At 38.9% G+C, this 23,748-nt stretch overlaps 1 protein-coding gene across 1 annotated transcript in view; it reads left to right on the top strand.

The window, feature by feature from the left end:
• Window positions 1-9,522: 9,522 nt before the first annotated feature.
• PAFAH1B1 (platelet activating factor acetylhydrolase 1b regulatory subunit 1) overlaps window positions 9,523-23,748 on the top strand; it is a 78,060-nt gene continuing 63,834 nt past the window's right edge. The window contains exon 1 of the mRNA XM_069482143.1: window positions 9,523-9,879. The gene's annotated coding sequence lies outside the window, so the exon portion shown is untranslated. The remainder of the gene's footprint in view (window positions 9,880-23,748) is intronic.

Below are 23,748 nucleotides of genomic sequence, written 5' to 3'. Positions count from 1 at the left end.
AGTCCCCTATTTTTCATAATTTAAAAACTCCTCAAAATATAATTCTGTGCCCAGATGGTCTCATTGGAGAATTCCACAAAACCGTTTTTAAAAAATTAACACAAATTCTACATAATGTCTTCCAGGAAATAGAAGAAGAGGGAACACTTCCCAATTCCTTTCTTGAAGGCAATATTATCCTGATAATCAATTGCTATAGAAAAATCATTTAACAAAATTCAATATTCTTTCATGATTAAAAAAAACTCTCAGAAAAGTAAGACTAGAAAGAACCTCCTCAACTGAATAAAGCTAATGTACTTGAAAGTCTGAATGCTTTTCTAGAATACAAAGATTGAAGACAAATCCAGGATGTCTGCTCTTATAACTTTTATTCAACATAGTGCTGGATGTGCAATAAGGCAAGAAAAGTTACACAGATCAGAATAGAAGAAATAAAAATGTGCCTATTTCAGAAGACATGATTATCTACATAGAAAATCCCAATTTCCCCCCAAAATACTCCTGGAACTAATCAATGACCAGCAGAGTTGCAGGATAAAAGACAAACATGTAAAAACTCAATTGCATTTTTAATATACTAGTAATGAACATGGGGTCACTAAAATTAAAAATACAATTCATTTATAATCACTCAAAACCCACAAAATTTTTAGGTATAAATCTAACAAAATGTGTACAGAACTTGTATGCTGAAACCTAAAAAATGCTCATGGAAAGAAGACCTAAGGAACAGGAGAAGATGGATATGGTAGCTCAAGCCTGTAATCGTAGCACTTTGGGAGGCTAAGGAGGGAGGATCCCTTGAAGCCAAGAGTTTGAGATCAGCCTGGACAACACAGTGAGACCTCATCTTTACAAAAAATAAAATTAACCAGGTACTGTGGCACATGCCTATAGTCCTAGCTACTTGGGAGGCTGAGGCAGGAGGATCATCTGAGGTCTGGAATTCAAGGATACAGTAAGCTATGATGAGGCCACTGAACTCCAGCCAGGGCAACAGAGAGAGACCCTATCTGTAAAAAAAAAAAAAAAAGAAAAGAAAAAAGAAAAAAAAAAGGAAAAGAGAAAAAAGAAGAAGAAAAGGAGAGATGTATAATGTTCATGGTTTGGAAAACTCAACATAGTAAAAGTCAATTTACTTCAAATTGATATACAAGCTTAATACAGTTCCTATTAAAATACCATCAAGTTTTTTTGTAGATATAGACAAGGTTTTTTTCTACAGTCTACATGGAAAAGCAAAGAACTAGAAGAGCTAAAACAATCCTGAAAAAGTAAAGTGGAAGGAATCACTCTTCCCAATGTTAAGTTTTACCACGTAGCTACAGGTAATGAAGACTGGTATGGTATTGGTAGATTGGTGAGGGATAGACACATAGATCAATGGGACAGAATAGAAACCCCAGAAATAGACCCATACAAATATATACAATATATGACTTTTGATGAAGGTGTAAAAAGCAATTCAATGGAGAAAAGATGGACTTTTCAACAAATGGTGCTGGAGCAATTGGACATTCATATATAAAAAAAAGAGAGAACCTCCTCCTAAGTCCCACACCTTATACAAAAAATAACTGGAAATGAATTACAGATTTACATGTAAAATGTAAAACTACAGTACTTTAAGAAAAAAACACAAGAGAAAAGTCTTCCAGGATCTAGGGCAAGAAGTTTTAAGCTTGACACCAAACACACAGTTCATACAAGGGAAGACAGATAAATTGGACTTCATCAAAATTCAAAAGTTTTGCCCCGTGAAAGATCCAATTAAGAGCATGAAAAGACAACTACAGACTGAGAAAATATTTACAAACCACATATCCAACAAAGGACTCGTATATAGAATATATAAAGAGCTGAAAAGTCAACAGTAAAAAAGAAAGAAACCAATCAGAAAGCAGGAAAAAGATATAAAGACCATTTTACTGAAGAGGATACACGGATGGCAAATAAGCACATGAAAAGATGTTCAGCACTATTAGCCATTAGCTAATTGCAAATTAAAATCACAATGAGATATCACTACAAACCTGTGAGAATGACTAAAATAAAAACTAATGACAACAGCAAACGCTAGGAAGGATTTAGAGAAACTGGATCGCTTATACATTCCTAGTAGGAATGTAAAATAATACAGCCACCCTAGAAAACTGTTTGGCAGTTTCCTATAAAACTAAATATTCAGCTACCATATGACCCAGCAATTACATTCCTAGGCATTTATCCCAGAGAAATGAAAACTTATGTTCACACAAAAACATGTATACAAATGTTCATGGCAGCTTTATTTATAATTGCACCAAACTGGAAACAACCAGATGTTCACCAATAGGTGAATCGTTAAACAAACTGTGGTATATCCATAGCATGGAGTAGTACTCAGCAATAAACTATTGAATACATATAACGTGGATCAAGCACCAGAAAATTGTGCTGGGTGGAAAAAAAGTCAATTCCAAAAGGACATTATTAATATTTGATGCTATTTATATAGCAGTCTTAAGTTGACAAAATTCAAGAAATAAACATTTCTTGAAGGGGGGGTGTGGTGGGAGAGAAGTGGGTGTGGTTAGAAAAGGGCAGCAAGAGGGCTCCTAGCCTTGATGGAAATGTTCTGCATCTTAACTGTATCAATGTCAATATCCCGGTTGCCATATTGTACTATGGCTTTGCAGGATGTTACCATTGGGGCAGGATCTAGAGATTTCTTTGTACTAGTTCTTCCAACTGTATATGAATCTAGAATTATCTCAAAATAAAATGTTTAATTAAAAATTAAAAAATAAAAAAGGACTGTCCTATCCAAATGCCAGTAGTGGCCCTGTGAGAAACACTAATACAATGGGCCATTTAGTCACCATTAAAAGATGATGCTTTCGAAGACTATTCAATGACAAGGGAAAATGTTCATTTTTAACCTTTAGTGAAAAACTATTAGGATTCAAAATTGCATTTAACCTAAGCTTCTGATTTTGTGAAAAATATTTACTTACATATATGCAAAAAAATTGGAAAAGACAGGTATAATTTTAAAACTGTGGTTATATCTGACTTTATGGGATTACTGGGGATTTTCATTTTTTTTTCATACTTTGAGTTTTCCAATTTTTTTTTGCTATTAGAATAAGTAACAAATAGATGAAGTAAACAAATGATTAGTGAGAGGGAAGAGCCATTCTCACAAATAAGCAGGCTGTGGACTGTGGGGCATAAGGGCCCTCTGTCCTAAATTATCTCCTGTGCCACTTGTCAGAGTATTCCCACTAATCTGTTTGCAGTCCTAGAAGATGCACAGGTGTTTAAAACAAACCTAATTTTATAAGGAAGGAGTTTGGGAAAAAATTTATGTACTTTTAAATATACATGTATAAAAAGTGATGATATGGAAAATAATATTTTTTTTAAGTACTATATACTGGAATCCAGAAGGAAATCATAAATACTGGATGTGCAGCTATAATCTACTCACCTTTTAAAATGTATAGAGTGACTGTACTAATTTTTGTTAAATGAAGACATGAATCTTGTGAGTCATGTCTGCTGACAAGGACGCACAGTGAGATGCTGGCATAGTGAGGTGGAGGGTGGTAGTTTGGGCCCCAAACCACTGCTTCAAACAGGGAAGCCCGGCTTTGGCTTTTTTGTTTTATACATATGGGCATTCTGTACAATATTTTGTTTGGAAAAAATCCTTGGAAAAAAAGAAGGCATAAAAACTATGATTAGGTTATGTCTTGATATAACTTAGCATTAGTGGTTTTTCCAGACCATCGTTTTGGAGATCTGGAATTCAGTCTTTCCTTTTTCTGTAGGGTCAATAGAGAAGGACGGACAATAGAAACAGCAACTGCGGGGGTGGGGGGGGGTGCGGGGGAAGAGTGTTACTGTTGGAGGGAGCCGGGAAAGTTCTCCTTGGAAGATGAAGGTTTTTGACTCATGGCTTTACACAAAGACAATCTAAGCAGCCTCATAGCAAACAGGACAGACTCGTTATCAAGATATTAAAAACTTTCCAGTCTAGATTATCCTTGCAGTGTTCTAGCAGATCAAAGATTTACTGGGTGCAGTGTTAGCCATCGCTACTTATATGCTGTGCAAGTCAGTTCTACTAGTAATATCACTTAAAATTGGATAAAAGATGAATAGTTTATATTAATTTTTAAATGTATTCATGATAAAATTGTGAGTAGTCCTGGAATAATCCAGGATAGTTCTGTCGTCCAGAAGTGCTTAACTTTATTTCTCTTCCCATTTTTCTACATCTTCTGACTACTCCATGCCTTTGGTGAGGCAAAGAGCAAATGGCAGGTCAAATTTTTCTTAAGGAATTATTGTTATTCTTTTAGCTGTAATAATGGTAATATTGTGATTATGTTTTTTAAAAGAGTTATTTTTCTTTTAGAAAGAAAATAGGGGAAGTAATGTAATATCTAGCATATGCTTCAAAATAATATGGAAGGGGGACATGGGTGAGAGTATAGACGAAACAAGATTATCCATGGGTTTATAATTTTTGAATCTAGTGATGGGTACATCAGAGTTCATTACTGCATTCTGTCTACTTTTGTATATATTTGAAATTTTCCATAATAAAAGGATAATTATTAATGTTTAATAGTTAAATAATAAATAGCATCATTTTTAAAAATCCTTATGATCAAAAGGCAGGATCAAACGTAACTTCTTTTCTTAGTCATTATCTTCATCCACAGCTACAAAAATGAAAATCCAGGCCGGGCGCGGTGGCTCACGCCTGTAATCCTAGCACTCTGGGAGGCCGAGGCGGGTGGATCGCTCGAGGTCAGGGGTTCGAGACCAGCCTGAGCAAGAGCGAGACCCCGTCTCTACTAAAAATAGAAAGAAATTATATGGACAACTAAAATATATATATACAAAAAAATTAGCCGGGCATGGTGGCACATGCCTGTAGTCCCAGCTACTCGGGAGGCTGAGGCAGGAGGATCGCTTGAGCCCAGGAGTTTGAGGTTGCTGTGAGCTAGGCTGATGCCACGGCACTCACTCTAGCCTGGGCAACAGAGTGAGACTCTGTCTCAAAAAAAAACAAAAACAAACAAAAAAAAAAACAAAAATGAAAATCCAAACTCCCTACTATGTTCTCAATGCCTTGCGCCATTTGATTCCTACCTGTGTCTCTGATCTTGTCTCCCACTACTTTTCTCTGCTGGGCTATTCAGGGAATAAAACGTGACTGGTGTCTTCTGGACCTGCGCAGCCAGGAGGCCTCCTTCACTTCATTCAGTATCACTGCACCTTCTTTCATTTCCTTGGACACAGCAAGTGTTTTCCTGCTTCAAGGCCTTTGCATGTGCTGTTCTGTAATCTAGAATCTTGTGGCTGTGGCTACTCAAGTCTCAGCCTAAATGTCACTCCTCAGACATGTCTTGATTTTTTTTTTTTTTTTTTTTTTTTGAGACAGGGTCTTGCTATGTTGCCCAACCTGGGTTTCAACTCTCATAATTCTCCTGCCTCAGCCTTCTTAGTAGCTGGGACTATAGGCAAGTGTTACCACACCCAGCTCACCTTCATTGCTTTGTCACCATTTCTTTGGTCACCATTTTTCTTTTTTCTGTCTTTGACAAGAATATAAACTCTATGAGCTCAGGGATTCTGCTTGTCTTATTCATTGTGTATACTCAGCACCCAGTACACGATCTGTCATATATTTAATAGAAGGCACTCAATAGATATTTGTTGAAGGAATGAATTAAATTCTAGCCAGTTTTTAAAGTCCTGCTTTAAATCACCTCCTTCATAAAGCCTTCTTTAAGTCTTCCACATAAGAATTAATCTTTTATTCCATTAAGTAAACAAAACAGTCATAAAAGGGCAGAAAGCTTGTTTTACCCTTTGCCTAGTCTATGTGGTGACATCCCAAGTGAATTTGATACATCTTTATTTTGTATTGTTTCTTTCTTTCTTTCTTTCTTTTTTTTTTTTTTTTGAGACACAGTCTCACTCTGTTGCCCAGGCTAGAGTGCTGTGGCGTCAGCCTAGCTCACAGCAACCTCAAACTCCTGGGCTTAAGTGATCCTCCTGCCTCAGCCTCCTGAGTAGCTGGGACTACAGGCATATGCCACCATGCCCGGCTAATTTTTTTCTATATATATTTTTAGCTCTCCAGATCATTTCTTTCTATTTTTAGTAGAGACGGGGTCTCGCTCTTGCTCAGGTTGGTCTCGAACTCCTGACCTCGAGTGATCCTCCCGCCTCAGCATTCCAGAGTGCTAGGATTACAGGCATGAGCCACCATGCCCGGCCCCTGTATTGTTTCTTTACATTAGAACTTCAATAATCATTTTTCTCTCTATATATTTTAAAAACATTTCAGATTACAAAGTGCTGCTTTTAACTATTCCTTCTATGTCTAGGCTGACAGTTTCACTCTGTTAGTAGCCTTTAATTTGTTTCTGTGGACTCCCAATGTTCATGACACATGAGGATGTCATGAAGCTGAGATGAAGAATGACTGGTCTCGTTGGACTTGCCCTCACTGACATATCCATGCCTTGGGGAAATGCAGGTACACACATTAATTAGCTAAAATCTCCTAGAGTGAATCCCTTGCCAGTTGGGTCATGGTTCTCCTTTAAATGGGACTTTGATTCCCATAATTTATACATCCAAAAGCTTCCTTCTCACAATTTGCTAATTACTTTCTATCAAATTTGCACATATAACAATGCACATTTGCCTATAAACTACAGAGGACAGTTTAAATTTCAAAAATAATGTTTTAATGTTTGTACTCATTGTAAAGAGATTTTTGCACTAGGGATACTTTTAGAAGACATTTTGTCCTCTTCCCAATACCAATATTTTTGGAGTGTTTCTTCCAGTCAGCTTGTTTACGTAATTGTTTAAACTAACACTAATTTTACTGCGGCAATTGAAATAAATGTTTCCATTTTGAAAATGTCTGCTGAAAAAATAAAGATTTGCAATTCAAATGAATAGAGAGATTAACTGTTAGATTGTGGTAAGTAAAAACGGATGTTTGTACTTAATTTTTTTCAAGAAACATCACCCAAAATGTCCATTATTAAATATTTCCTGGAGATATAGTAAGCTCTGTATAAGTCCTTATGAATTATGATCAATAGCACATATGTCCTAATTCTCCATTTTCAATAGACAAGGATTTTTTTTTTTTTTTTTTTTTTTTTTGAGACAGAGTCTCACTCTGTTGCCCAGGCTAGAGTGAGTGCCGTGGCGTCAGCCTAGCTCACAGCAACCTCAAACTCCTGAGCTCAAGCGATCCTACTGCCTCAGCCTCCCGAGTAGCTGGGACTACAGGCATGCGCCACCATGCCCGGCTAATTTTTTTCTATATATATTTTTAGCTGTCCATATAATTTCTTTCTATTTTTAGTAGAGATGGGGTCTCGCTCTTGCTCAGGCTGGTCTCGAACTCCTGAGCTCAAACGATCCGCCCACCTCGGCCTCCCAGAGTGCTAGGATTACAGGCGTGAGCCACCGCGCCCGGCCCAATAGACAAGGATTTATTAAGATAGATCTATCATCCTAGCAACTAACTGGAGGGAAAGTGCATAGAACCATAGCACATTGGTCCACATCAAATTAAGCACATAACACAGTTTCTGTTCAGAAAAATCACAATCCAGGCAGAGAGTTTTATACTTTCCTGCAAAGGGAGTTTTTTTTTTTTTTTAAGGATTGCTATAGAAATAAAATCTGATTATCAATTTAATGCATAATTACATATTGCAGATTATAAAGTTTTCTAAATACACGAGTCTGTAAACTCAAGGTTTATAGGGGTTAGTGCTACCTATTTGTATTAAATCAGTGCTTATCATTGTGCTTCTGATTTCTTTCTGGGCGATTTTGTTGACTTTTAGAGCATTCATTTAAAAAATAAAGAACTGATTTACTCAGCTAATTAAATATTAAGTAGCATGATATCAGGCAATAATAAATATTTTAAAAGGTAAAAGGGTGGATTCTTAGAACAAAGGGATTTAATTTATTGTGTATTGACCGTTACTGGACCTGAGTAAACAGCACAGACCAAAGCTCTGTGCCTCATCTTGTTGTCTTTATTTAACTAGAAAATTCCATAACTGTAAACCCAGAAAAGGCTTTCCCAGAGACCATTTGATTTAGTCGCCTGCCTTCATGAAGGCAAAAGCCAAACCCTACACACATTGGCTCATGTTCCTTTTGAACAGAGCCAGGGATAGAGGCAACCTTTCTTGATAAAAGGAAACTTGTTTTGGTATCAAGCAACAGCAATGGTTACATGAGTTACCTACGAGTCCCCGCTAAGGTGAGATACTTTGCAAGTGCAGCATCTCCTCTCATTCTTACAAAAGCCTTAAAAGTTAGTTATTAGGTATATTTTGTAGAGAAACCAAGGCCAAAGAGAGGTATGGTAATTTACCCAAGGTCACACTTCTGGTAAGTGGCTGATCTAAGACTCACACCTAAGTCCTCTCTTTCATTAACTGCTGTTTCCCAAATGCAGTGCATATATTTACCTACATAAAGGGAAGTAATGAAACACAAGCTTAAGCCTATGTTCCAGGAAAAGTTTTCTTAGACAATACAAATAAACGATGAAATAACCTCATTCGATACCTCATATTAAAAGAATATCCCATATGGAATTATTCCGAACCCCAAATCTCGCTTTCTAAAAATCAAGGGTCTCTGTGTGGAATAAACTGACTACAAATGCCCAGGACTTCTTAGTCATCAATATTTCAACCCATAATTTAGCAAACACACACAGACATTCCTTACAGGGATAAAGTTTCAGGTCTTTCTTTAGGTGTCAGTTTCCAGATTTCGAGAGTCGTCTGTGTGTGTGTGAGAGAGAGAGAGAGAGAGAGAGAGACTAAGGAAAAGAATAGCTGAATCACATCTAAAAGCGAATCCTCCCAATTTAAAACCTATAAAAGAAATGAAGACAAGGCATTCCATCTGCCTTTGAACATCAACAGCTCCTCCTCGCAAGCCAACCAACCTACTCCCCTCCCTTGTCTCCCCCCAAACTGGGGAATAATCTCGCAGGCCAGAGGCAGAAGGGGCGGCAGCCCGCCCGGGCTCCGCTACTCAGCCTCGCGGGCCCGGAATGCACGGTGCCAACCGGCCCCCGCCGTCGGCAGGGGAAGCCGGGAGAGCGTCGTATGAGGGCAAAAGCGGGGCGGGAAGGTAAGCAGAGCTGGAGTCCGTAAGGGGCCGCCACAGTGAGACGAGGGTCTAGGAAAAAAGAGCCTTCCCCAAGGTTACAGAGGCGTGAAGAGCGTGAGAAGCAGCACCTCCTGCGCAAACTCGCCCGCCGGCCCCTAGGCAGCGCCTGGGCGCCAGCCCGCTAGGAGGAAGGCAGCGCGGCTCAGGCCCGGCCCGGCCGGCGCATGCGCCCCAGCCCTTCCTCCGCTCCCGGCCTCCTCCCCTCCCTCTTCCTGGCTGGTCTGGGGCGGCGGCGGTGGCGGCGGCGCGGTGACGTCAGGGCGTTGGGGCAGCTCCTGTGACAGACGGAGCTGGAGCGGCGGGGCGGCGGCGGAGTCCGGCGGCCGAGATAGCGAGTGAGCGAGCGAACGAGCAGCGACCGGAGGGTCTAGAGAGCGAGAAGGAGAAGGAGGGCAGCGCTCGGGCGCGTGCGAGAGAAACCGCAAGCGCCGGGCTTGGGCTCGAGCCCCGGAACGGCTGAGGAGCCCGCCCGCTCCCCTCCCCTCCCCCTCCCCGGGACCGGGCCCAGCGCGCCATCCTCCCCCTCCCTCCTTCCCTCCCTCCCTCCTTCCTCCCTTCCCTCTCCCTCCCCCCTCCCCCGCCGGTGGATGGGAGTGAAGGACGGAAGAGGCCCTGCGGAGGCGGCGGTGCAGCGCTCCGGTAAGGCGGCGAGGGTCTGCGCCCTCCACTCTGTCCCTTCCACTGCGCTCGGGCGGCTGCAGGCCGGGCCCGGCGGCCTGACGATGTGGCTGCGCCGGTCCCCTCCCTCCCATTCTCCCCTCCCCCTGCCGCCGCCGCCGCCTCCTTCTTCTTCTCTCTTCGCTCTCAAAATGGCGGCCGCGACGGCCGTTGAGTGAGAGACACGGGAGGAGGGGGAACTGGCCGGGGAGGGCGCTGCCCTCGCTCCCCTCCTCCCCGGCCCGGGCGCCGGGGGTGCCGGGCCGCCGCGACTCCACCCGCGGCCCTCCCCGAGAAGGGATCACTCTCCTCCCTCGGTGACTTAGCAAGAAAAGTATTCTTGGGTAGGAAGGGCGTGGGGAGCAGGTCGCTCTCTGATCTTGGGGAAAGGGCTCGGCCCTTCTCTCTCCGGCCGCGGAGGCGAGCTCCGCAGTCCCCACCCTACCCGCGGTTATCGGCTTGGGGACCAGGCTCAGCCCCGCGTCTCCTGGGCACCCACAGGGCCTTCCAGGCGTTCCGTCCCCCACCTGTCCTTAGGATGGGGTTGACCTGAGGAGGATGGCCCACCGCCTCCCTGGCACCCCAGTGCGGTGGTCCGGCCTCCGTCCCCACCGAGGAGGAGCGGCCCGACCCCACCGAACAATCTGCAGCATCCACCCACCGAATCAGACAGGATTTTCCTTTCTGCCACCGGCTCCTCGAACGGGAGTTGCCTTTTGACGTTGTTAACATTGAGCTTCGAGGCCCTTTGCCATTCCCCTTCATCTAATCTAATCTCCCCACTCCTTTGGGAAACTCAGTGCCTGTGTATGTTTACCCTCTTTAGCTCCCAGGTGAGAAAATGCATTTGAGGTGGTGGGCAGATTTTGTCTCTGTCTCTCTAAACGTAACAGTAGCGAGGAGGAGGCTTTCGGTATCTGAGATAGGAGAGAGCAAGGTGCCTTGGCTTTATTTGTTATTCTCCTTTTCTTCAGTGACTTAGCAAGAAACTCTTTGGGAGCAGGGCAGGAAATTTTCGGTTGGAGTTGGGGTTTGGGTCCAGTTTATATCAATCCTTTGGTTAAAAAATAGTGCTTTTGAAGCGAAGGACCAGATTTGTGGTCCTGTTCCTAATGGGCGATGTCATGCCAAGGTCTCCCCCTCCCCCTTTCCTTAAGAGGCAGTCGGGAGAAAGAGAGATATTACAGTTATTTCGACCTCTGCTTTAAGCACACAATCCTTGAGATTCATAACGTTTTAAAGTCTAAACAAAAAATTTGTGCCATTTTTGGCAGTTCTATTTTTGTTAGGGGGTGGGTTGTTTTGTGTGGGGTTTGTTTTTTTTTTTCTGGGCTAGGGCGGAGGAGACAGTGCTTGGGCCTTTCATACCAGTAATAATGTCATCCCTCCCCTCTTGCCACGGTAGTGTTTGCTTAAATTTTTTTTTTTTTTTTTTTTTTTTTTTTTTTTGCTGCAGCAGGGCTTGATTGCTGCAGGGTCCAATCTCTTAATCAGGAAAATTTCCTGCTTGGGTATGTTGCTGATGTTGAATATACATTAAAAGCTTTTACTTAAAAAATTCTGATTTGGTTTTAAGGCATTAGCTAGCTTTTCATCTCTAATGGGTGTCTTTCAGGACACGGTTTCACAAACTAATTGGCCGTTGCAATTTGCAGTTTTTATTAAGACAGAAGAGTAGTCTGTATTAGGGTGATTTATTCTTTCATGTTCACAAATGATCATTGTTTGGATTTTTCAGAAGGGGAGAATCTCCTAAAAGAAATTTAAAGCTAGTATATATTTTTAAAGTCAGAGAGAAGTACACAGTTTTTCACATAAAATATTCTGTATTTGTTGATTTTTATGGAGCAAGCCCTATTTTGGTATCTCCCTCACACACACTTCTTTTAAAAAAATGGGCTAATATTTGTGGATGCTGTGAACAGCCATTGAGCTGAGAAGACTGGGTGGAGTAAGGGAGCAGAAGCTGTGAAATGCTAGATTGCCCTTTCATAGCGTCTTTCTCTTGCTTATGTTTTGTAAGGTTATTTCATACTAATTGTTGCTACAACAAAGGCATTTCTCTTTAGTAAATCCTAAAATCTTACGTTTTCACCTTTTTGCGAGATAGGCATTGAATGATTGGGATAAAAAGCAGTGTCCTGCTTTAAAGTAGACATTTATTGTCTGCATATTTATCTATGTGTGTATAAAAAGATACATATACACACCCTTGTTAATGTTTTTGTTTTAGTCAAATAAGTATAAATTAATGATTCTCAGAAGTATTTGGCAAGAAACAGTATTAGGTACACGTATACTGCAAAAATCTAATAAGAACGCTACGGTTGTTTTACTTTAGTTTGCGTTAGAGCAGTAAGTCTATCTGGGATTTTTAAATAATGAACATCAAAGATGAGAAAAAAAATAAGGCATTTGCATTAAAGGCTCTTTATATAGATCTTTTCTCTTGTGTTGCCTCTTGAAAGGGACCTTTTTGTGAGATACTGCCATAGAAGGGGTAGGTCACTTTAATGTCTTGTATCAAGCATTCACACGAATAGACAGACATCTTTAAAAGAATTTCAAATTTATGTGGTAAATGTGATTTTGATGGGCCTTATGAATGTTTGTCAATGTATGATATATTTTTATATTTTTGTTCTTTTTAATGTGATTAGAAAGTAGAAGGGTTAATATGGTGAGGAAAGAGTAAGATTGGGAATGATAGTTGACTATATCACATGTCTGACATAGCCCCATCCCTACTATTCGTAGGTATAAAAGCACACTAAGAGTGGTGATTTTTCAGTAGATTATTGATCAAGAGCTTAAGATAATTTGCCTTGAGTAAGAGAGCTTTAGTTCCAAATGTGTGTGTGTATGTTTCCGATACATTGGCAGAATCTTGTGCTTAATTTGGAGATCAGTTTTTATAATCCTGTATTTATAAAACTTTTAAGGAGATTGGGATAAGTTAAATTTTTTAGTAGAATTATTTGGTATCTATTTTTCCAGATAAAATATTTCTAGTGTAAAAGAGATTTCAAGATGTTTCTGGGAAGCAATAATCAGTATCTCATAATTTTTGGCTTTCTGGCTAGAACATACATGTTTCATTGTCTGTATTCTATTTTTTTAGAAGAATATAACTTTCTCTCTTGATTATATACTAAGTAACAGATTTTATATTTATATACACATATATGAATGACTTTACTGTATGGTTTATATTTTATAAATATCCAGGAAAAAGTATGACCTTTTGTTTACATGTGATTCATATTATTCACAATTTGTTATCTTAATAAATAAGCCATAGAAACTATGGAAGTTGTCGACGTTAAGATGGAGATATCTTAAAAAACAAATCCAAAGCAAAATCTTAGGGCAAAGAGAATTTTCTAGTTCTTCCCATTGAGTTCTAAAGCAGTGAGTCATGTACTCTCTTGCCAGAGAGACTTGAGGCTCAATTGGTTTTAAAACCAAGCTGGACATTTCTACTTGTGGTCCTAAAAAAGATTTTTGACTTGCCTCTAAGGCTCTGTTATGAAAATATTTCATTATGACAGGTAACCTGTTTTTATGTACTCTGGAAAGAGAGAGAGAGTTAAATTTTGAAATGGAACTTTGCCACTGTTCTTATGCCTTCTACAATACAACTGTTACTGTTTTTACTTATAAAGTTACTCTATTTAAAATCAAACTAATGGTATACAATATGAATTCTGAAAAGAAAAAGCAAACCTGCTGTTCTGTAAATGCTTAGCTATAGAGTGACTCCTAGTTGTTGAAGGCCAAACATTTTGAGAAATATATATTTCATGAAGAAAGATGCTGTATTATGTAAGCCTAATAGTTAACTGCAGTGAAGACTTTTTGGATTGTTCTAATTTTGTTGCTGGTTTGTTATGACACTTTGGCTAATCATTTAAACGGAACCTTAGTTTAACTTCTGCTATGTATATATTATAATTTTTAACCTCGGCACAGCAGTTATAGATTTTAATTGATATTTATGAAATGCTTTATACTCATTGGATGCAGGCATCATAAGTGCTTATTATTATTTTGCTTTATTGTTTTCTCTTTAAAAGATGGTGGCTTTTGGTTGAAACTTACCCAGTTAGGACTCATCTGCATTTGTCAAGGATACTTCTCGAAAGATACTCTCTAAAGTGTTGTCATTTAACATTGTCATAAACGTTTCTCTAGAACTTTGTAAATGTGGAACTTGGTACTCATTTTAACTTGTTCTGTCAGCTACTTTTTAAGGTAGGTTGGTATTTTTATGGATGAGAGAACTAAAATCCAGAGAATTTCTTTTCCTAAAGTCACATGTTAGGTTAGTGGCTAGAATGACATAAATATTACAGTCACTGAACCAACCACTTGGGTATCGCCTTGCATGATGATACATTCCATTTTCTTTTTATAACTATTGGATTCCTTATCTTTGTTAATTTCTTTCTTTTCTAAAATGGTGAAAATTGTTGGCATTTATTGCCTGCATCATTTAAATTGGCTTTTGTTAACATGTGGTCTTGTTGACTATTTTGCATGCATAAGGCCTTAGGCATTTGTGTAGGTTCTCCCAGAAAGTGCCTAATACTGCTTTACAGATAGTGTTAATAAGAATGCAGGGTTGTGTGAAAAGAAATGTGTTATCCTAAAGTTCTTTGTAATAGTTAACTCCAGTGATCTCTCTAGAATTAGGGTGAAGGAGGGAAGAGTGTTTATGCTTCCTATCCAGAGATTTTATGTTGTCCCAGGAAAAGGGTCACAATTCCACAAAAGTCTCAAGTATAAGAAGTTAATTAACTGGACAAATTATCTATACATTTTGATTATCTGCTTTGGGGGCTCTTAAGTTGACAAGAATTGACAGTTAACTGAGGCCAAGAAATTTTCTGAGAGTCTTTTTTTTTTTGAGATTGAGTCTCACTCTGTTGCTCCAGCTAGGGTGCCTAGAGTGCCCTGGCGTCAGTCTAGCTCACTGCAATCTCAAACTCCTGGGCTCAAGCGATCTTCTTGTCTCGGCCTCCCAAGTAGCTGGGACTACAGGCATGCACCACCATGCCCAGCTAATTTTTTCTTTTTTTAGTTGCCTGGCTAATTTTTTTTTCTATTTTTTTTAGTAGAGAGAGTGTCTTGGTCTTGCTCAGGCTGGTCTCGAACTCCTGAGCTCAAACAATCCTCCCACCTCAGCCTCCTGAGTAGCTGGTTCTATAGGCGTGCACCACTGTGCCCGCCTAATTTTTGTTGTTGTTGTTAGGGATGGGGTCTTGCTATGTTGCCCAGTCTGATCTAGAACTTCTGGCCTCAAAATGATCTCCCTGCCTCAGCCTCCAGAAGTGTTGGGATTACCTGAGCCACCATGCCTGGTCTCAACACTGTTTTTTATGACCTACTCTTGCTGCTGCATGTACATCTAGCTTAACTTATTTTTTAAGGGTGGGAAAAGGCTATACATTTAGCAGTGTCAGAGAAAATAAAAAAAGCTGTTGGCTAAAAACATATGTGAATATTTTATTTTATTTATTTTATTTTATTTTTTTTTTTTTTAAGGAGTCGGAGTCTCACTGTCACACAGGCTAGAGCTAGAGTGCAATGGCAAGATCATAGTTCACTGCAGCCTCCAACTCTTGGGTTCAAGCTGGGACTACAGGTGTGTGCCACCTTGCCTGACTATGTTTTTTATTTTTTGTAGAGATGGCCTCTTGCTGTGTTGCTCAGGCTGGCCACCCTGGCTTCAAGTGATCTCCCCAAAGTGTGAATATTTTAGATTCTAATCTTCACAGTTTTCTGGCAATGTACCTTAGGCAAAATTCCTTACCTATAAATGGATTATGTTGACCCTATCTAATTCATGGGGTATTTGTGACTATTAAATGATAAAAGGTCTGTAAATATTCAATAAATGTTTATTATTAGGGGCTCTCTTTTTTAGGAAGAGAATTAATTTAACAGAATTTTACCACATAACTCTGCATGTTAAGTATGTTAATATAGTTCGTTTGGTTTTTTTTTGTTTGTTTGTTTGTTTTTTAGAGACTGTGTTTCCTATGTTGCCCAGGCTAGTTTCAAGCTTATCTCAGCCTCTCATGTAGCTGGAATTACAGGCATGAGCCACTGTGCCTGATTCAGTTTTTATAGTTTTAAGCATATTTCTTTAAAATTAGTGCTGGGGATTCTTTCTTCTTTGCTATCCATTATATATGTCTGAAACCAGTGATGGCTTCTTAGTGAACAAAATGGGCTATGTAAATCAATGCTAGATGGAAAAATCCAGGTTTTTGATATAAAACTATATTTCAAATAAGTATTTTATTTAAACTGCAAAGTATAATTTACATTTATTTTAACAATGAGAATTTTTGTTTGAAATTTTAAGTATATTATTAATTTAAATCTACAGTGTTTCTTTTTTTAAAAAATAAACTTTTTATTTTGGAATCTTTTTTTTTTTTTTTTTTTGAGACAGAGTCTCACTCTGTTGCCCAGGCTAGAGTGAGTGCCGTGGCATCAGCCTAGCTCACAGCAACCTCAAACTCCTGAGCTCAAGCGATCCTTCTGCCTCTGCCTCCCGAGTAGCTGGGACTACAGGCATGCACCACCATGCCTGGCTAATTTTTTCTATATATATTTTTAGCTGTCCATATAATTTCTTTCTATTTTTAGTAGAGACGGGGTCTCGCTCTTGCTCAGGCTGGTCTCGAACTCCTGAGCTCAAACGATCTGCCCACCTCGGCCTCCCAGAGTGCTAGGATCACAGGCGTGAGCCACCGCGCCCGGCCTGGAATCTTTTTTTTGAGACAGAGTCTCACTCTGTTGCCCAGGCTAGAGTGCCATGGCGTCAGCCTAGCTCACAGCAACCTCAAACTCCTGGGCTCAAGCGATCCTCCTGCCTCAGCCTCCCGAGTAGCTGGGACTGCAGGCAGGCACCACCATGCCTGGCTAATTTTTTCTATATATTTTTAGTTGTCCTGCTAATTTCTTTCTATTTTTTAGTGTAGACAGGGTCTCACTCTTGCTCAGGCTAGTCTTGAACTCCTGACCTCAAGTGATCCTCCTGCCTTGGCCTCCCAGAATGCTAGGATTGCAGGCATGAGCCATTGTGCCCGGCCTGGAATCATTTTAGATGTATAGAAAAGTTGAAAAGATAGTCTAGAGAGTTTTTCAATATACCCTACACCCAGTTTTCCTCATTGGTAACATCTTAGATTTCTGTGGTGCATTTGTCAAAATTAAGACACTAACCTTGGTGTATCACTGTTAACTAAACTTCAGACTATTTGGATTTCACCAGTTTTTTCACTGATGTCCTCTCTTCTGTTCCACTTTCAGTGTAAGGTACTGCATTGCATTTGGTTGTCGTATCTCCCCAGTCTCTTCTGGTCTGTGATGGTTTCTCAGTCTTTCTTTCTTTTTTTTCATGACCATGACAGTCTTGAGTAGTACTGGTCAGGTGTCCTATAGAATGTCTTCCAAACTGGATTTGTCTGATGTTTTTTTCATAAATTAGACTGGGGTTTTGAGTTTTCTGGACAAAATGTGACAGAGGTGAAGTTTACTTCTCATTACACCATATCAGAGGCTGCATAGTACCCACAAATATCACTGGTGATTTTAACCTTCATCACTTGTTTAATGTGATGTTTGCCAATTTTCTCTACCATAAAGTTACTACTTTTCCCTTCCCTACTTTGTCCTTATGAAGCTGGTCAAGTTCTATCTCCTGGACAGGAGAGCATTTACATATATTATTTGGAATTCTTCTGTAAGGCAGATTGATCTTCTCTCCTCAGTTATTAAAATAACTTACATATTTAACTGTCAGAAAATTTTGTTTAGAATTTTTTGTTGTTTTGGAGACAGGGTCTTGCTCCGTTGCCGGGGCTAGAGTGTAGTTCATAGCTCACTGCAATGTCACATTGCTGGGTTCAAGTGATCCTCCTCCCTCAGCTTCCCAGGTAGCTGGGACTACAGGCATGCACCACTGAGCCCGGCTAATTTTTATATTTCTTGTAGAGATGAGGTCTTGCTCTTGCTCAGGCTGGTCTCAAACTCCTGACCTTGAGTGATTCCTCCTGCCTCAGCCTCCCAAAGTGCTAGGATTATAGGTGTGAGCCACCACGCCTGACCTAGAATTTTAAATATTACTAATTTAGATAGCTCCAGTTTTTTCTAGTTTGTGTTTTAAAATACAGTGTTTTAATGCACATAATTGTTTAAAGAATAAAGATCAGAGAAGCCTTTGAAGAAGCTATGAAATATGTATTCCTCTAGAAATTAGTCTGAGAATAAAACTCAGTGTTGGCTATCCAGTCTGATGTTAAGTTACATGGGCTGTAAATAGGAGTTGGAATTTTAGAGAAGAGCTCTTCATTTGGGAGCTTGTTTAGAGGGAGACTGTTGTGATCTCAGGAGCAAAGCAAATGGGCTATCTTAGTCATGGGTTTTATGATAGTATTTGAATTCACCCTGTTCTTTCCTTTCCCTCAAATAAATTTTATCTTATTTTTTACTTTAATAGAGACAAGTTCTTGATATATTGTCCAGGTTTTCCTCAAACTCCTCGCCTCAAGTGATCCTCCCATCTCAGCCTCCTGAGTAGCTGGAAATACAGGAATAAGCCACCACACCTGGCTTCCAAAATAAAATTTAAATATTGCAGCAGCAAACAAAATATTTTGACTGATTAGACTCTTATCTACAGAACTGGTAGATCCATGTTCTGAAAGAGATATTTATTTTACATTAAAGAGAATATATAATTTGAGGACAAGATAATTCTTGAGAATTGTAGTTATTACAGTTCTTGCGGTTTTCAGTTTTTCCCTCTATTTTAATACTTGTATGGAGAACTTCATTGGGTTTCTACTTTTAAAAAAATTATGTAACACCACTGTATATTTTATTCTTTTAAATTTTCATCATTTTTCTCTCCAGCGAATATTTATTTAGCTGTATTATATACTAAGCATTGGGAATACAAACATGATTGTCTGCACCTGCCCTCAAAGATCTTAAAGTTTATAAATGTGTTTGACATGCAAAGGTGTCATATATGTTTGTGTGTATATATGTATATATTTTTAACTGCTATAATCAAAGTATGTACTTGGTGATATATGAAAGCTTAGCATTTTCAAGGAAGCCTTGAAAAAGATATTGGTTGAACATTTTTGAAGAAAGCTTTTCACATTGTGGTCGGTGGGGAGGATATTCTTGGCAGAGGAAGTAATTTGTACACAGTCTCATAAGTACAGCTTGGTGGGAAAGGGAACCTCCATGTAGCTCGGTATGGCTGGAGTGCAGGGTGAGAGTGAAGGAATAAGTACTTTCCCTGAGAACGGGGTGGTACATGAACCATTTACATTGAAATTACCTGATAAAAATGCATATTTCCAGGCTCCATCTTAGACTTGTACAATCAGAATTCCTAGAAGTGGCACCAGGGATATCTGCATTTTTCAATTGATTGTTTTTGAGAACCACTGCTTTTGTCCTTTGGCTACCAGTAGAGATTTTTAAGTTATGATAAGTGCCATCATTAGATTTGCCTTTTAGAAAGGCAGCTGTCAGCATTGTGGAAGGTGCAGCTGTGGAGGCCAGGAGACCCATGAAGAGACTATTTAAGTGGAAGTACAGATTGAAAGAATGGATTTGAGAGGCTTCGTTCAGTATGTATAAAATTAGTTGGATATGGGGAATGAGGGGGGTAAGGAATGAGGAAAGTGAGGAATTGATGTGGTTTTTTGTTTGGGTACTACTGAGTGGATGTTATGAAGTGATAAGAAATGGGGAGTAGTACCAAGGTTGGGGAGGGTTTTTTTGGTTATTGTCTGTGTGTTTTAATGGGTAATTAATTCAGTATATTGGAAACTTGGAATTCTTTCTTTTCTTTTTTCTTTTTTTTTTTTTTGAGACAGAGTCTCATCTATTGCCCAGACTAGAGTGCCGTGGCGTCAGCCTAGCTCACAGCAACCTCAGACTCCTGGGCTCAAGCAATCCTTCTGCCTCAGCCTCCCGAGTAGCTGGAACTACAGGCACGCGCCCCCATGCCTGGCTAATTTTTTCTATATATATTTTTAGTTGTCCATATAATTTCTTTCTATTTTTGGTAGAGACGGGGTCTGGCTCTTGCTCAGGCTGGTGTCGAACTCCTGAGCTCAAATGATCCTCCGATCTTGGCCTCCCAGGGTGCTAGGATTACAGGCGTTGAGACCTGAATTCTAAGACATTTGGTGTTTCATTGTCTAGCCAGTGTAATTAATAACAAAATTTTTGTTTATTATTGCTTATAACTTTGAGACATTAAACAGTTCATTCTTTCGTCAAAATGTATTCAGTGAACTCTGTTACAGGAACTGTGCAGAGGTACTACTAGAAGGTGCTTGAGACAGAAAGGACAGCAAGAGTAGAGTGAGTCATAAAGTTCACAAAGTGCAGAGGGGGAAGGCATGTATTACAAGGGGCTCGGTGTTACTGAAGTGTCAGCAGGGTGAGATTTGATTAGAAATGAAACTTGAAATGTGGGCAGGGGCCAGACACTAATCAAAGACCTTATAAACTGTTTTAAAGCATGTGGACTTTAGGAAATAGGGAGGCAGCACAGAATGGTGGATAAGAGCCCAGATTGGAGTGTGGGTATGTGGGGTTTAACTTCCGCTCTGCTGCTTATATAGCTGGATTGCATTGGGCTCGTTAAATTCTTCTAGGTTGTTGTGAGGAGTAAATGAATGTTTATAAAACACTTAAAACAGTACCTAGCATATAGTAAGTGCTATATAAATATTTGTTAAATAAATGAAAAGTAGGGAGCCAATGAAGGATTATTTTTAAGTAGAGAAGTGCTATGTTCTTTCGATAGATGACTCTGGGGGCTGTGTAGCAGATAAATGTTAACAGGGCAAGACTGGATTTAGGGAGATCTGTTGAAATTAATCTGGGTAAGGTAATGTGAAGTATGGTAGTAGTAGTGGTGGTAAGGGTGGATAGAAGGAGAATAATTCAACAAAAACTGAGGAGGTAAAATTGACAGGACAAGATAATTGGATATAGAGGAAGAAAGAAAAGAGTCAAGGTTGACTTCCACATAAAGTATTATTTCTAACATTTTTAAAAGCAGTATTTATTCTTTTAAAGAACTTTGGGTGTTAGATATCTTCTATGCTAGTGTTATTTGATGCTTTGGGAGTATATTATGATGCATCCATAAAAATGAGAACTAAATGAGACCTGAGATAGTTTTTAATCTAAATTTATAGGCCCTGCTGTTTTTTTTTAGTTGGTAGAGGTAATTTCTCTTTAAGGACATACTATTATGCTAAAAATTCATTTAGCTCAAGTCCAAAGAGTCAGAAAGCTTGAATATTCATGATTTTATTATGTTGTTTTTATGTTATATCTTTATGTTGAGATTTGTAATTAGAAGGATCATAGCACCATGGTAATATTGTAAAAATTTGAAGTGACTGCTGAATCATGAAAGAGAAATTAAAATTTAATTCTATATCCAGATTTTTCCATTGTTCATTCATATATGATAAACTTTGGTAGCCAGAATGTTTAATTTATCTAGTTATTCCTTGGTTAAATCTTAGCTTCCTATTTCTAGATTTGCCAACTTTAAAAATATTTTTTCTTGCCATTAAATTTTGTAAAACAGAAAGAACTTGATTGAAATTGGACAATTTGAATTTTTTTGAATTTAAATTTTCTCTATATTTTTAATAAAATGATTAAATGGATAGGAAGTTTAGTGTACTCATGTAATATTTTAAATCTGTCCTGAGTTGTGGTGTACCTTGTATATGATATCTGTCACTTAGGCTATTGCAGGGCCCATCAGATCTCCCCATTTGAGACAGTTGCAAGATGATATTTGAACTGAGTCTTGAAGAATGAATAATTGGAGTGGACATGGGAGAAGGTTTAGGTAGAGGGAGCAGCAATATGCCAGGCATGAAAGCATGAAAAACTATTAGTGTGTGTATGCTGTTAAGTAGTTTGAGAGAGAGAATTATAGGATATGAGGCTGGAAAGGCATATCTGAGCCAGATTGATAAAATTGGTATAATATATTCTATATAGCTTGTAGGCAATTTGGAATTCATTAAATAATTTCAAGCAAAAACAAACATTATGTATATTTTAGATAGTTTATGTGGGTTGCAATGAGAAATATGTATTGGAGTTTAGAGGTCACTTAGACTTTTTCAGGAAAGAATGGTTAGTACTTGAAGTAAGACAGTGACAGTGAAGCTTGTTGACTGGAGAAAGGTTTAGGAGGTTCAGATGTGAATGAGTAGTGTGATGGAAAGAGGGAAGTATAGACAATTCAGGTTTGTAACTTGCGTGACCGAGTAGAATTGAGAAACTGGGTGTCATTAGCCATAATAGGGAGTAAGAGGAGAAGTTGTGGAGGATGTTACATAAAGCAGTCAGATGAATTTTCCTGAACCACGGTTCTCAAGTCACTTGTTGCCAAAACCCATCATCAGCATTTTACTGTCTTTAATGAACTATTAAATATATATATGAAAATGGAAAAGGCACAGTGGTAAAACATGGTACTTAATAGATGTTAGTTTAATCCTAAATGGGCGCTCAAGGACTTTTCTTATATGACCTGTCTCACATTTTCATACTTTTTCTTATTGTCTGCCATGTGTCCTGTGATGCAGCTTTAGGAAAATACTTTCTGTTCCTTTTGCTGCTTTTACTATCCTCCCCTCCAACCTAATCTATCCTTCAGATCTGCATGCCAGATTCTCCTTTTCCAGGCCAGCCTTTCCTGATTTTTCCCGCCTGGAAGAAACTTTCTTTGAATTGATAACGTAATGGTACTTACTTTTCTCTTGTTAGAGCTTGTATAAAATGTTTTATCTGATTTATCACATCAGTTAATGCATTTAAAGAGCCTAGGCGACAGATAGTACCTAGAAAATAGTAAGTACTTAGTAAATGTTGATTGTTATTACTTGAGTGATGATGAAGACAATTAAGATGAGAGGATTATAATACTAATAGGGTAGTCTACCTTTACTTTCTGCCTTCTTGTGATGGCAAAAATGATTTGTTTTCTGTCCTTGAACACTAGGAAAGCAATGTCTCTTTTACTTTATATGTAAAAGTGCAAAAGTGAAATTATTGTCTTTGTACTACTTAACTATTCTTGAGGTGTAGTGAGGGAAATGCAAAGGTAAACAAACCCTGAGCATTGATAAGCTTCACCACAACTGTTTGAGGTAGGTGGTAGTATTAACTCCGGTTTTATAAGTGGGCAAATAGGCTTAGGAAGTTTGCAAACTTGTCCAGGGTCACATAGTTTATAAGTGGCTAAGTTAAAACTAGATCCTTTACTTTTTGACTCCAAAATTCTACATAGTAGGGCCTCAAATGTATAGGACTTATTCCCTGAGTGCTTTCACATCATTTATATACCCAACTTTTTACCCGTCAGAAGGCCTATCATAAGATCTCTGCTCAGTCAGCAAAGTCCTTTTTGTTTTTTCTTTCAAATTTTACTTTATATATTTACAGTTTGAGTTGTTATATTTATTATGGAATATGTCAAATGTGCAGGAAAAATGCCTGCTGTCATATAACAAAATATCCATATAACTACTACCAGAATTTACAGATGTTAACATTTTGTCATATTTGTTTCAGAGCTGTTTTTTTTTTAGAAGGCATTATAGAGTTACAATTATTGTCTCTTTTGTGTATCCCTTTCCAATCCCATTCCCCTTCCTCTTCCTAGTGGTAAAGTTCCTCCTAAAGTTTTATATATCCTTTTCTGTGTTTTATACTTTTATTACTTTTGTGTGTATCCACAAGCAGTGTACAGTAATGCTTTGTAGA

Source organism: Eulemur rufifrons, chromosome 9 (assembly GCF_041146395.1).
Source record: "Eulemur rufifrons isolate Redbay chromosome 9, OSU_ERuf_1, whole genome shotgun sequence".
NCBI classification, from domain to species: domain Eukaryota; kingdom Metazoa; phylum Chordata; class Mammalia; order Primates; family Lemuridae; genus Eulemur; species Eulemur rufifrons.
The sequence above is the reverse complement of the archived record's forward strand: the minus strand, read 5'-3'. Positions and strand labels throughout refer to the sequence as shown.